This window comes from Hypanus sabinus, chromosome 18, assembly GCF_030144855.1.
Source record: "Hypanus sabinus isolate sHypSab1 chromosome 18, sHypSab1.hap1, whole genome shotgun sequence".
NCBI lineage: Eukaryota > Metazoa > Chordata > Chondrichthyes > Myliobatiformes > Dasyatidae > Hypanus > Hypanus sabinus.
This window is the reverse complement of record NC_082723.1, coordinates 23,497,574-23,511,588: the sequence shown is the minus strand read 5'-3', so window position 1 is coordinate 23,511,588 and position 14,015 is coordinate 23,497,574. Positions and strand designations below refer to the sequence as shown.

The 14,015-nt window shown below is 45.3% G+C and overlaps 1 long non-coding RNA gene across 1 annotated transcript in view; it reads right to left on the bottom strand.

The window, feature by feature from the left end:
- Window positions 1-669: 669 nt before the first annotated feature.
- LOC132407416 (uncharacterized) overlaps window positions 670-14,015 on the bottom strand; it is a 93,925-nt gene continuing 80,579 nt past the window's right edge. The window contains exon 3 of the long non-coding RNA XR_009516474.1: window positions 670-795. This is a non-coding gene — a long non-coding RNA (uncharacterized LOC132407416). The remainder of the gene's footprint in view (window positions 796-14,015) is intronic.

Here is a 14,015-nt window from a genome sequence, read left to right as displayed (position 1 = left end):
GGGATTAGTTTAGCATTTAATTACTAGTTAACTAGTTCAACACAACATAGTGGACTGAAGGGTCAGTTCTGTGCTGTACTGTTCTACGTGGTATTTAAATTATTGAGGAAGCCTCTTGGGCCACAGCTCTTCATGGTTCTTTAGAGACCTCAGTTGTCGATGGAATCCTCCTTCTTCATTTTGTGGTGAATTCCTAAATCCAACCTTATTTAAACTTTAATGTAAATGGTTGTTCGTATTTGATTGCAATGATAATCTAAACCATTTTCGCATTCTTACAGCTGTAGTCGTACTTTGCGGTAAAATTCTTTAAGTCACCTGAAGGTTCCAAGTGCCCAGTTGACACAGGCTGCTCAACCCTTTGAATTTTTATTGTTCATCCCCTTGGGCTATTTTGATGTAAATTTGCATTACTCAGATCATTTAGGCTGACATTTTGGAGCAACATTGTGATTTAATCCTGCTCAGGAGGACGTTAAACATCCCAAACACTTGCCAAAGAAAAAGAGCTGGGGTTACCCACGGTGCTATGGCTTGTCCAGCCCCTCTCACCTGAAGCCACACAAAATATATCTGCTTTCATCTGGTTGGCTGCTCCTGTGACCTTCCTTCATAATCATTGGCTGCTCCACTTACCTAGCAACAGCAAGGAGATTATTAATTGGCTGCGAAGTGTTTCGGGACATCCCAGAATGATGAGGTGCTGGAAGCGAACATGTTCTTTTCCCCTTACGTAGGCTGTATGTCCCACAGCAACAATTCACTTGTCCTAAGTATTCTTCCTGCTGTAGTGGGCTGTGAAGAAGGATTGAATGTCAGAACACCAAAGTCAGATTTCACATGCAGCGCCACACATCATTTTTGCTTCTTCAGTACAGCGAATCAATAGACCCCAGTGCTAGCATGGGAGAACTCAGGTTCTCCTTTCAGATTCAGGATGGGGCACCACGGTAGCGTAGTGGTTAGAGCGACACTATTACAGCTCAGGGAGTTCCGGAGTTTGGAGTTCAGTTCTGGTGTCCTCTGCAAGGAGTCTGCAAATTCTCACCATAAACTGCGTGGGTTTCCCCCAGGCGCTCTACTTTCCTCCCACAGTCCAAAGATGTACAGGTTAGCAGGTTAATTGGTCATTGTAAATTGTCTTGTGATTTGGTCGAGTTAAGTAGCTGTATTGCTGGGTGGCTTGCTCATTGAGCCAGTGGGGCCTCTTCCATGCCATAGCTCCTAATAAAATAAAACAAGGAACAGTTGAAACCCTACAGCCATCAGGTTCCTCTGGTTCCCTTCCGTTTGGTGCCCTTCCTCCTTCCTTTACTTCCATGGTCCACTTTCCTCTCCTATCAGATTCCTTCTTCTCCTACTCTTGGTCTCTTCCACCTCTCCCCTCCTAGATTCTTACTTCATCCTCCCCCCTCACCTGGTGTCACCCACCACCTTCCAGCTTGTACTCCACCCCCACCCCCACCTTCTTATTCTGGCTTTTGCCCCCCTTCTTTCTAATCCTGATGAAGGATCTCAGCCTGAAATTTCATCTGTTTATTTCTCTCCATAGATGCTGCCTGACCTGCCAAGTTCCTCTAGAATTTTGTGTTTGTGTGTGTGTTGCTCTGTCTTCATTGAAGGCAGTTGACTTCCAACTATCATCTGTTACAACAATGTATCAAAAGTCACACCACATGGTGCTCTTGTAAATAAATTAACCCTTATACGCTCAGTAGCCATTTTATTTGGTACATCCTATGGCCACTGAGTGTATGTTCGTGGTCTTCTGCTGCTGTATCCCATCCACTTCAAGGTTCAACATGTTGTGCGTTCAGAGTTCTTCTGCACACCTCTGTTGTAACGTGTGGTTACCTGAGTTACTGTCGCCTTCCTGTCAGCTTGAACCAGTCTGGCCATTCTCCTCTGACCTCTCTCATTAACAAAGCATTTTTGCCCACAGAACTAGATGTTTTTTTTCTAACTTTTCGCACTGAACTATATACTCTAGAGTCTATTGTGTGTGAAAATCCCAGGAGATCAGCAGTTTTTAAGACCATTCCACAGTCAAAGTCACTTGGATCACATTTCTTCCCTCTTCTGATGTTTGGTCAGAACAACAACTGAACCTCTTGACCACGTCTGCATGCTTTGAGTTGCTGTCGCAGGATTGGCAGATTAGATATTTACATTAACAAGAAAATGTACCTAATAAAGTGACCACTGAGTGTGCGCCATTGTGGCATCTCACTAGTTAGGATCAGAAGATCACAAAACCCACAAATTCTGTCCTTTTGCTTCCTTATGTCCCAGAACTACAGTATCTGCAACTAATATTAAATTAATATTTCCACCACCAGACGTGACTGGTTTCGAAATCTCACTCTTACAAAGATGTACACAGGTCATCTGATTCCCAGCAGTGAATAAATAGAATGGTCCAGCAGAGGATGTCATGAAAAGCACAAGAGACTGCAGAAGACTAGTGCCACGTTATGTACATAAAATCAATTATGTATATAAGCTGTCTTAAGTTTTTACATTGATTGTGCATTTTTTCCATTATTCTTTATCTTATCATGTTTTTTTGTGCTGCATCACATCCAGAGCAACAATTATTTTGTTCTCCCTTACACTTGTGTACTGGAAAGACATTAAACAATCTTGAATGGAAAATGCCACGAAAGGTAATGATACAGCTCAGTCCATCACAGGTAAAGCCCTCCCCATCACTGAGCACATCTACGTGAAATGCTCTTGCAAGAAACCAGACTCCATCATCAGGGACCCCCATCACCCAGGGCACGGTCACTTTTTGCTGCTGCCATCAGAAGAAAATGCAAAAGCCTCAGGACTCACACCACCAGGTCCAAGATTAGTTATTACCCCTCAACCATCAGGCTCTTGAATGAAAGGGGATAACTTCACTCAACTTCACTTGCCCCATCATTGAAATGTTCCCTCAACCAATGGACTCACATTCATGGGTTTTTCATTTCATGTTCTCAATATTTATTACTTATTTTTTTTATTATTATTATCATCATCTTCATCATCATCATTATTTCCTCTTTTTGTATTTGTAGTTTGTTGTCTTCTGCACTCTGGTTGAATGTCCTAATTGGACGGACTTTCATTGATTCTGTTATGATTATTATTCTATGGGTTTATTAGGTATGCCTGCAAGAAAATAAATCTCATATCACATATAGTGACATATATGTACTTTGATAATGAAATTTGATTTGAATTTTACTTTAAGCGTTGAATCTTGAATCTCAAAATGCTGGAAATCTGGAGCAAGACTCAAAGAGCTGGAGTAACTCCATGGGTCAGGCAGCACCTAGGGCGGGAAGTGGACAGTCAACATTTCAAAGTGAACTGCAGATGAAGAATCATGATTCGGAATACCAATTATCCATTTCAATGTCAAAGTCAAGTTTGTTGTCAGATGCGGAAGTGCATGCACGCACAGGTGCAAAATGAAAATCTTGCAGCACCTTCACAGCTGCATAGCATCGGAAAATTTGCATTCACAAAAAAAAGTGGAAATTATACTTGATTTTTACAAGAAAGAAAAAGAGAAACGAAGTCCATTGTGGTTCAAAGTTGTTGAAGTGTTGCTGTACTGAGTTAGTGACTAGGATGATTGGAGCTGCATCAAAGCTGCCTGACATGATAAGTTTCTCCAGCTAACACAAGACATTCTGCAGATGCTGGAAATCCAGAGCAACACACACAAAACACAGGAGGAATTCAGAAGGTCAGCCAGCAACTACAGTGAGGAATAAACAGTCAACTTTTCAAGTTGATGCCCTTCCTTTGATGCTGCCTCCTGCTGAATTCCTCCAGAGTTTTATGTTTGAAGCTCTTCAGTGCTTTGTATGTTTCTCCTGAAACAATCTGCCCTCTTCTTTCCTCCTTCAGCTGGTGTCTCCAGGCTTTGAACCGGACTATATGAAGTGGCCAATGGTGTAAATCTCTTTCTCCAAATAATAGCAACATCAATTTCATCCTGAAGCACCAGGTCTTCCCAGAAACTGTCCCGAAACTGTCACGTAATACTGACTGATAATCCCTTCCTCAAGATCAAACTCCTGATTATAAATGAATGATCTAAAGCTGTAGAGTAACTTTAACTCTGTTGTCAGAATAAGCAGCTTGAAGGAATTTGTTTCATGTCTCAGGAAAGCAGAGAACAAAGGGCAGCTTGTGTGAAAACATGAGGGGGCTTCAAAAGATAAAAGTCCTGCTAATAATCCATTAGGACCAACTCAAGTCGGAAGACCACAGTCCATACAGAATGCAAATATAATCTCCTCCTCACTAACAATCAAGTCCAGTGCACCTCAAGGATGTTTGCATTGCCACAGCTCTACTCTCTCTACACTCCCATGATTGTGTGCCAACGTCATCGATAAATTCGCCAGTAATACAACTGTTATCAGTAGAATCTCAGATGGTGACGGGGACGTGTACTGGAGTGAGATAGATCATCTGGTTGAGCGGTTTTGCAACAATAACTTTTCGCAATGCCAGTAAGACCAAGAAATTGAATTATGGAGTCAGGAAGGGTAGGTCAAGGGAACACACACAAGTCCTCATCGAGGGGTCAGCAGGGGATAGGGTGAGCAGCTTCAAGTTCCTGCGTGTCAACGTCCCTGAAGAATCGAACCAACAGACTTCAGAAAGTCAGGATGCACAACCACTCTTCCTTCCCCATCACCCTCAACGCGGGTGCCGCCCAGGGCCGTGTGCTGAACTCATTACTGTACGCTCTGCTCACACATGACTGCACGGCCAACCTGAGTAATCACATTGTCAAGTTCACAACAGTGGTGGGGCTCATCACCAACAACTATAACAAGATGCTCCCAACCATGCCAGCGTCTGGGACTTAAACACTCTAACTCTCCAGTGTATGAATATCTGGCATAGCCCCTTTAGAGGTTCAGGATAGTCCTGGTAATTGGCAATCTCGCTTTTGGCACCAAGATTGAGTATTAAAAGAGCACCTAAACTGATGTTCAGTGCTCAGTCATAAGCCCCACTATTGAAATTGTCTAGTGTTTTGTGCTCAGTTCTCAATCCAGTTTGACACTGTATCTTAATCCTTGCTTCAGATACTCCAGCATTTGGGTCCAAACTATCCTCATCAAGGACTCTGGTCACAGTATGATTGAACCAATATGGACACAGTGGGGTAGCAGAGTCTTTCGTCCACTGTGGCCAACCACTGTGGGAGGATTTCCAGACAGAGCACGGAGATTGACGACCTCCAGGTAGCCATTTGTCAACTTTTGCAAGAAGGAAGTCAGAGTCACTCAGGAGAGCCAGTTGGTCACTCTGTGGAGCCAGTACATCTTCCAAGTTCAGGGAGATTTGACGGTAACCCGGGTTCTTGCCGGGGCTTCTTCTTCCAAAGCTCATTAGTGTTTGAGCTCCAGCCATCCCGGTTCTCTTCGGAGCGTGGAAAGGTGGCCTTCATTGTCTCTCTTCCGATTGGAAAAGCCCTGGCCTAGGCCCTCATGAATTGGGAATGCAGGTCAGAGACTTGCTCGGATTCAGAGGAATTCATGGCTGCCATGAGGAAGGTGCTCCATCACTCCGCTGGAGCCAGCCGAGCCTTGGACCACCATTGAAGATTTGACAGAGTGGACGGTCAGCAGGCGACTATGTGATCAAATTTCGGACCTTGGCCTGAGCGAGTGACTGGAATGAGGAGGCCTTGGTCACTCTGTACCACCACAGACTCCAAGATGAACTGGAGGATGTCTTTACCCTGGGAGAGCCAGCAGAGCACTTAGAGGTTCTGGTCAACAAGTCCATTCGTCTCAATAATTGCCTGGCAGAGTGAAAGTGGGACAACTTCATGAGGTGGAAGAGGGGCAGTCTGAGCCTGGTCCCAATGCATCATAGTTCCGCTCTCCAGCCTCAGACTGTGGCCAGCCCTTCTCCTGCTCAAGATCCTGGCAAACCCATGCAGGTTGACTGCACTAGACTTTCCACCAATGGGAGGTCCCAGAGTTAGAGTCAAAGGCAAACAATTTTACTGCAGCAAAGCAGGTCACCTGTCCTAGGCTGCAACTATCAGAAAAACTGCTAAGACTGCCCAGTGTCTGGAGGTCAGTGGCAGTAACAGCCACTACTCCCAATCCCACGGATTCTGGTTTTGTGCTAAAGGTGGGGTTCACTTGGGCAGGTGAAGGCTTTTGTGGACTCTGAGTCAGCCTACAGAGAGGAAGTCAGCCAAATAACCTCATCCTCATTGTAAACAAGACAGAGGAGACAGTTAGTGTCTTCATGAGAAGTCACACCACTCACATCCCTCTTTACATCGATAACAGTGAAATGGAAACTGCAAGCAGTTTCAAATTTCTGGGAGTGTACATCACACACAATCTCTCATGGTCTCAGAATGCATCCTCCATGATTAGGAGAGCTCAGCAATGCCTCTACATTCAGAGGAGGCTGACGAGAGCTGGGCTTTACACTTCGATACTCATGTCATTCTACACATGTCCAGTGGAGAGCATCCTAACAAGCTGCATCACAGTATGGTGCAGTACACCAGCTTACCCACCATCAGCGACATACGGTATATACAGAAAGGTGCCAGTAACATCATGAAGGATCCCACCCACACTGCTCATTGACTGTTTGTCCCACTCCCAGCAGGGAGGAGGCTACATAGCACCCACACCAGGACCACCAGAATCAAAAACAGTTACTTTCCCCAAGCAGCAAGGCTGATCTACACCCCGACTCACTAACTCACTAACCCTCCACAGCCCCAGCCACCACTACTTTACTACTTCATCATTTCCTCTCAGAGTCACCATATGTACAGACACTCCTGTGCCTAGTGTCACTTTATGGACATACAATCAATCTATGTATATAAACTATCTTGTTTATATTTATTGTGCTTTTATTATTATTGTGTTTCTTATCTAATCGTGTTTTTTGTGCTGCATCAGATCCGGAGTAACAATTATTTCATTCTCCTTTCCACTTGTGTGCTGGAAAAGACATGAAACAATCTTGAATCTTGAAGACCAATCACAAACAAGAGATCTTCCCACCCTGTTACTCATAAAAATCCCATCCCCTTCTCTCAGTTGTTCTGTCTCCACTGCACCTGCTCTCAAGATGAGGCTTTTCATTCCGGAATCAAGGAGACATCCTCCTTCTTCAGAGAAAGCGGCTTCCCTTCCTCCACCATCAACACTGCCCTCAGCCGCTTCTCTTCCATTTCGCACACGTCTGCCCACAACCCATCCTCCAACCACACCACCAAGGACAAGGTTCCTCCTGTCCTCACCTTCCACCCCTCTAGCCTCCATATCCAACACATAATTCCCTGTAACTTCTGCCATCTCCTGCGGATCCCACCACCAATCACAGCTTCCCCCCCCCCCCACCCCACTTTCTGCTTTCCACAAGGATTACTCCCTACGTGACTCCCTTGTCCATTCGTCCCTCCTGGCACTTATCCTTGCAAGCGGAACAAGTGCTATACCCACCCCTACACCTCCTCCCTCACTACTATTCAGGGCTGCAAACAGTACTTCCAGGTGAGGCGACACTTTACCTTTGAGTCTGCTGGGATCACCTACTATATCCGGTGCGGCCTTCTCTATATCGGTGAGACCTCATGTAGATTGGGAGACCACTTTGCCGAGTACCTATGGTCTGTCCACCAGAAAATGTGGGATCTCCCAGTGACCACCCATTTTGATTCTCCTTCTAACATGACAGTCCATGGCACCCCTGTTGGTGCGATGAGGTCACATTCAGGTTGGAGGAGCAACATCTTCTATTCCATCTCGGTAGCCTTCAACCTGATGGCACGAACCTTGGTTTCTCAAACTTCCAGTAATGCGCCACCCCCATCCTTCACCATTCCCCATTCCCATTTTCCTTTCTCACCTTATCTCCTTACCTGCCCACCACCTCCCTCTGGTGCACCTCCCCCTTCCCTTTCGTCCTCTTCCCTTTCCCCCTTCCCTTTCTGGTCCTCTATCCTCTCTTATCAGATACCCACTTCTCCGGCCCTTTATCTCTTTCACCAATAGACTTCCCAGCTCTTTAATTCACCCCTCCCCCTCTCCTGGCTTCAACTATCATCTGCCACCTTGTACTTCTTCAGCTTCTTCCTGTGACTTTGCATCCTTTTTCTCCAATACTGATGAAGGGCCCCTTACTCTTTTCTGTAGATGCTGCCTGACTACTGAGTTCCTCCAGCATTTTTGTGTGTGCTGCTTGAATCTTGAATATCTTCCCTGGACCAAACATATCTTGAAGCCATAATAAAGAGGACAAGCCAGCGCCAATATTTCATTTGGAGAATTGGTATGTCACCAAAGACACTCAGAAATTTCTACAGATGTGCCATGAGAAACATTCTAACAAGTAGCATCACCGCCTGGTACGGAGGGGCCACGGCACAGGATCAGAAAAACCCGCAGACAGATGTAAACTTAGCCAGGTCCATCACAGAGACCAGCCTCCCCGACATCAAAGACATCTTCAAAAGGTGAAGTTGCAAAAACGCAGCAATCATCATTAAATTCCCCCACCACGCAGGGCATACCCTCTTCTCTTTGCTACCATCAGAGAGGAGGGGCAGGAGCCTGAGAACGTACACTCAATATTTCAGAAACAGCTTTCTGAATGGACAATGTCACCAAAGACTCTTACAAATTCCTAGGCAAAGAGAATTCTAACCAGTTGCATCGCTGCCTGGAATGGAGGTTCTAATGCGTAGGGCCACAAGAGGCTGTTAAGAGTTGTAGAGTCAGCCAGCTTCATCACTGGCACAACCCTGCCCACTAGTGAGGACATCTTCAAGGCATTGGTGCCTCCAGAAGGTGGCATCCATCACTAAGGACCTTCTCCACTCAGGACATGCCCTCCTCTCAAGACTACTATCAGAGAGGAGCACAGGAGCACAAAGACCCATATTCAGTTACTCTGGAACAGCTTTCTCCTCTCTGCTGTCAGATTTCTGAACAGTCCTTCAACCCATGGACACGTCCTCTTTTGCACTATTTATTGGTATTGGTGTTCGTTTATTATTGTCACATGTACCGGGATACAGCGAAAATCTGTTAATACAGATCGAATCATTACACAGTGCATTGAGGAAGAGCAAGGTAAACAATAAGAATGCAGAATAAAATGTAACAGCCACAGAGAAAGTGCAGTGCAGATAGACAATAAAGTGCAAGATCGTAACGAGGCAGATTCTGAGGTCAAGAATCCAACTGATCACACAAGAGGTCCATTCAAGAATGAAGACGTGCCCTCAGTGATTCAGAAACAACTTCTTCCCCTCCACCCTCAGATTGCTGAATAGTCAATGAAACTCTTCTCTTCCTCTTACCTCTTCTCACCAGCCTATCACCTTCCCCGGTAGCCCTCCTCCTTCCCTTTCTCCTATTTTCCACTCTCCTCACTTAGCATAATTCCTTCATCTCTAACCCACTCACTTGGCTTCACCTATCACCTTCTTCCCCTCCCCCCACCTTTCTATTCTGGCATTTTTCCCCTTCCTTTCCAGTCCTGAGGAAGAGTCTCGGCCCGAAACGTTAACAGTTTGTTCATTACCATGGATGCCGCCTGACCTGCTGAGTTCCTCCAGCATTTTGTGTGTGTTGCTTTATTATTCCATTTGTTTTGCTTTAAGTTTGTAATTTATAGTATTTTTATGGCCTTGCATTATTCTACTGTTACAAAACAACAATTTTTATGCCATATAAATTGGTGATAATAAATCTGAATTTGAATTTGGCATGTTGCAAGCCAATTCCTGGCATCAACTCATTATCCCAGAGCAAGTGGGCGGTTAGAAAAGCAGCCACGCCTGGAAACTCTAACCTTTATAACTCACTCAAACTACTGAAGGAACCCAGCAGGTCAGGCAGCATCAATGGAGAGGAATAAAGAGTCGACGTTTTGCCCCGAGACACTGAGGGTGTGTGCGTGTGTGTTACTCTGGAAAATGCAGCATCTGCATAATCCCTTGCGTTTCTAACTCCCACCTTTGATGTGCCTGAGACTTTCAGCCAAGTGTGCACATCTGGAAAGTTTAGCAGCAGCTCCGAGCATGTGTTTGTGCAGTTGTGACATTGGGTTGGGAATGGAGCCATCAGGGAAAAGTAGAGGGTGAGGGAGGAATAGATCCCAGTCGTGGAGGTTAAGAGAACTCTTCCACATGTTGCAACTCAGAGACCACACTGAAGTGCTAACATTCCCCAATAAATTTAAAGAACATTGAACGGTACAGCACAGGACCAACGAATTCAGGCCACAGTATTGTATCAAACCAGCGAAAAAGCAAATCAAAACACCCAAACACTAAACCTTCCTACTTATACAGTGTCCAGATCCCTCCATCTTCCTCACATCCATATGCCTAACCAAGCCTCTCTTAAAAGCCTAGAATGCATTTACCTCCACCACCATACCAGACAGCACAGTCCAGGCATCCACCACTCTTGGAGTAAAAAACTTACCCCTCACATTCCCTTGAACTTACACCCCTCCCCAAAGATCACCACTCATTAGATTATAAAAAGGTTGATTTTGGTGATATATAAACTTTAATTAGCCAGCCACATTGCGGCAGTTGAAATATAGAGATTGTGATGCCTCAAGTTAACAAGCCGTGTGCACATGCCAATGGGTTTGTTCCATTGTCGACCTTCTGCGTTTGGATGTTATAGCCTGGGGGGGTGAGTTCTGTGTATACCTGAGACTGAAAATTCCAGAAAATCCATTTGAAACAAACCAGATAGGGTTGCCAGCGACTGCACAGAGTCACATTTGAGTCACATACTGGAGGCATTCATAAGAGATCATCAGCTCATTTCTATAGGGACAATTTCACATTACCACGTTACAGGATCTAATCAGAGAAATTGTATCTGTTCTCACAATTTAGCCCTGGTTGAAAGATTTCTAAAGATTTTTTTTATTTACAAGCTGTCAGAGACTGTCAAATGGGAACAGCGAAGAATATTTTTCCATTGACTAAAATACATAGATCCAGAATGATCCATTTTTTCACTTTCTGTATTTGGACATAATGATTGCGTAATTGGCTGAGAGGTTTCAGATAATATTTTTAAAGAAAGAAATGTTAGCCCCTGCAATTTTTTTCCTTGTTCTTTACCTGTAATGACACCCCACCACCCATTTTTGTCCCCACCCCTCTTGGTTCCATCTACCTACCACTGACACACTTTACACCCACTGGATCCCCTCCCCTAGCTGGTTCCATCAAGTCCCCCTTAATGGTTCCCATTATCAAGTTTCTAACTTACTTAATTCCAGCAGTATCTGTCTTTGTGTTTCCACTAATCAACCTCGCTGCCTTTGCCTTCACCCTCCCTTCTATCTATTTCCTTGTCTGCCTCCACCTGCCCTCATCCCTCCCTCTCCCTGGCCTGCTCATCAACGCTCACCCCTCTTTGGTCCATCTATCACCCACCAGCCCCATCTCATCACTCCGCCTCTCCTCTTTATACTGACTATAGAACATAGAACAGTCCAGCACATGAACAGGCCCTTCAGCCCACAATGTCATGCTGAACCAATTAGATTAGTATTCAAATGGCCAACTATACTACTCCCTTCTACCTACACAATGTCCATATCCCTCCAATTTCCTCACATTCATGTATCTGTCTAAATATCTCTTAAAAGTCCCCAACGTATCTGCCTCTACCACCACCCCAGGCAGGGTGTTCCAGGCACCCACCTCTCTGTGTGAAAAATTGGCCCCTCACACCTCCTTGCAAATTAACCCTTCTCACCTTACATGTATGCCCTCTGGTGTTAGACAATTCAACCCTGGGAAAAAGATACTGTCAGTCTACTCTGTCTATGCCTCTCATAACCTTATAAACCTCTATCAGATCACCTCTCAGCCTCTGGCGCTCCAGAGAAAATGACCTAAGTTTTTCCGGTCTCTCATTACAACACATGCCCTCTAACCCAGGCAGCATCTTGGTAAACCTCTTCTGCACCCTCTCCAAAGCCTCAACGTCCCTCCTATAGTGGGGCGACCAGAACTGTATGCAATTCTCCAGATGCGGCCTAAGTAGAGTTTTATGAAGCTGCAATATAACTTTGTGACTTTTGAACACAATACCTCAACTAACAAAGAGAACTATGCCATATGCCTTCTTAATCACCCTATCAACCTATGAAACCATTCTTGGGAAGTGATAAACACAGACCCCAAGTTCCTTCTGCTCATCAACACTGTTCAGGGTCTTCCCCTTAACAGAGTACTGTCTCTTTTCATTTGACTTCACATTTGACTGAGTTAAAGTCCATCTGCCATTTCTCCACCCATATCTACAACTGTTCTACATCTTACTGTATTCTTTGCCTGTCTGCTACGCTATCCACAACACCAACAATCTTCGTATCACATCACCTGCAGACTTACCAACCCACCCATCTACATTTTCATCCAGGTCGTTTTATTAGAATGTAGAACATAGATGACATTACAAGCAGCATCTACCTCTCCTCAGTCCCCAGGCATGGTCTCCATCCAAAATGTCAGTAGCTCATTTCCCTCCCCACAAATGTTCAATCCGCTGAGTTCCTTCAGCCATTTGTTGCTCCAGATTCCAGCATCTGCAGTATTGTGTGTCTCCCTAGATGTCAATGGCCCTCAGATCATCAGCCTAGGGTGAGGATTCCTCCACAACTCCATTCGCAAGACACAATTAGACATCCTTCTCCTCTTCCAGAGCTTGCTCGCGTCGAGGCAGATTTCAGAGGCAGAGCAGAGCTGCCGCCAACACGCCGCGTGCCTGGTATATGCCACTGATGCTGACTTGTTAAATTAAAAAAAAGATTAGCTTCATTTCTCACATGTACATTGCAACACTGGAGCATACAGGGAACACTGAGGCATATTGTATATGTCAAATCAAATCAGCAAGGGTGGGCTGGGGGTAGCCCGCAAGAGTCACCCCACTTCCACCACCAACATAGCATGCCCACAATTCAGTAACCACTACTCGTACGTTGGCCGGCTGGTGGCGTAGTGGCATCAGTGCCGGACTTCGGAACGAAGGCTCCCGAGTTCAAATCCAGCCAGCTCCCTTGCACGCTTTCCATGCTGGGTTGAGCGTCGAGCTAGCAACTCGGCCTCGTAAAAATAAGAAAGCCTCCTAAGTAAACCCTGTCACGACGGCGTCCCGGTGACTCCACTCAGAGTTAAGGGCTATCTTATTCTTCTTCTTCACTCATACTTTGTCGAACTGTGGGAGGAAACCCACGTGCTCACAGAGAGAATATACAACCTCCTTTCGGACACCCTTCTGGCATTAACAATCATTCCACGGTCAAAGTCATTTAAATCGCATTGCAGCATTCTGCTGTTTGGCCTGAACAATACTTTTATGCATTGAGATGCTGCCACGAGATTGGCTGATTAGATATTTCATTAATGAGCAGGTGTACAGGTGTACAGTACCTAATAAAGTGGCCACTCAATGTAGATCTGTGAATGTGGGGGAAGTTCAGGCATCGATTATGGAGTGGAATAAACAGCCAAGACTCGTTATCAGGAACCAACACAGTCATCTGACCTGCTGTGTTCATCCAATATTTTTAGCTTGTTTGCTCAGGATCTGCAGAATCTCTTGTGTTTAAAATAGGTCTATGTTTCTTCCCCCCTGAATTCAATGAAGCAGCGCAGCTTTTTAAAATTCCTGTCACTCCACAATCCACTTGGCCAATTACTCCCAGTGTCATTCTCTGGAAATATGCTACAAGTAACATCAATTTGCGTAGCAAAGGGCAGCTCGAAGTGGCCAGGGAAATGAACAGCCTGTGGCTGACAGCAGCCGTGAGCGGTGATGACAGAAGACGCAGCAGCAGGGGGCGGCTGTGCCAATCAAAAGGTAAGGTCAGGATGTTGGAGTCACTGACCTCCAATGACAGGCTGGCTAGATATTCAACGTCACACTACCTTGTTACTGGCACTGTGATGCACACATTGCAGG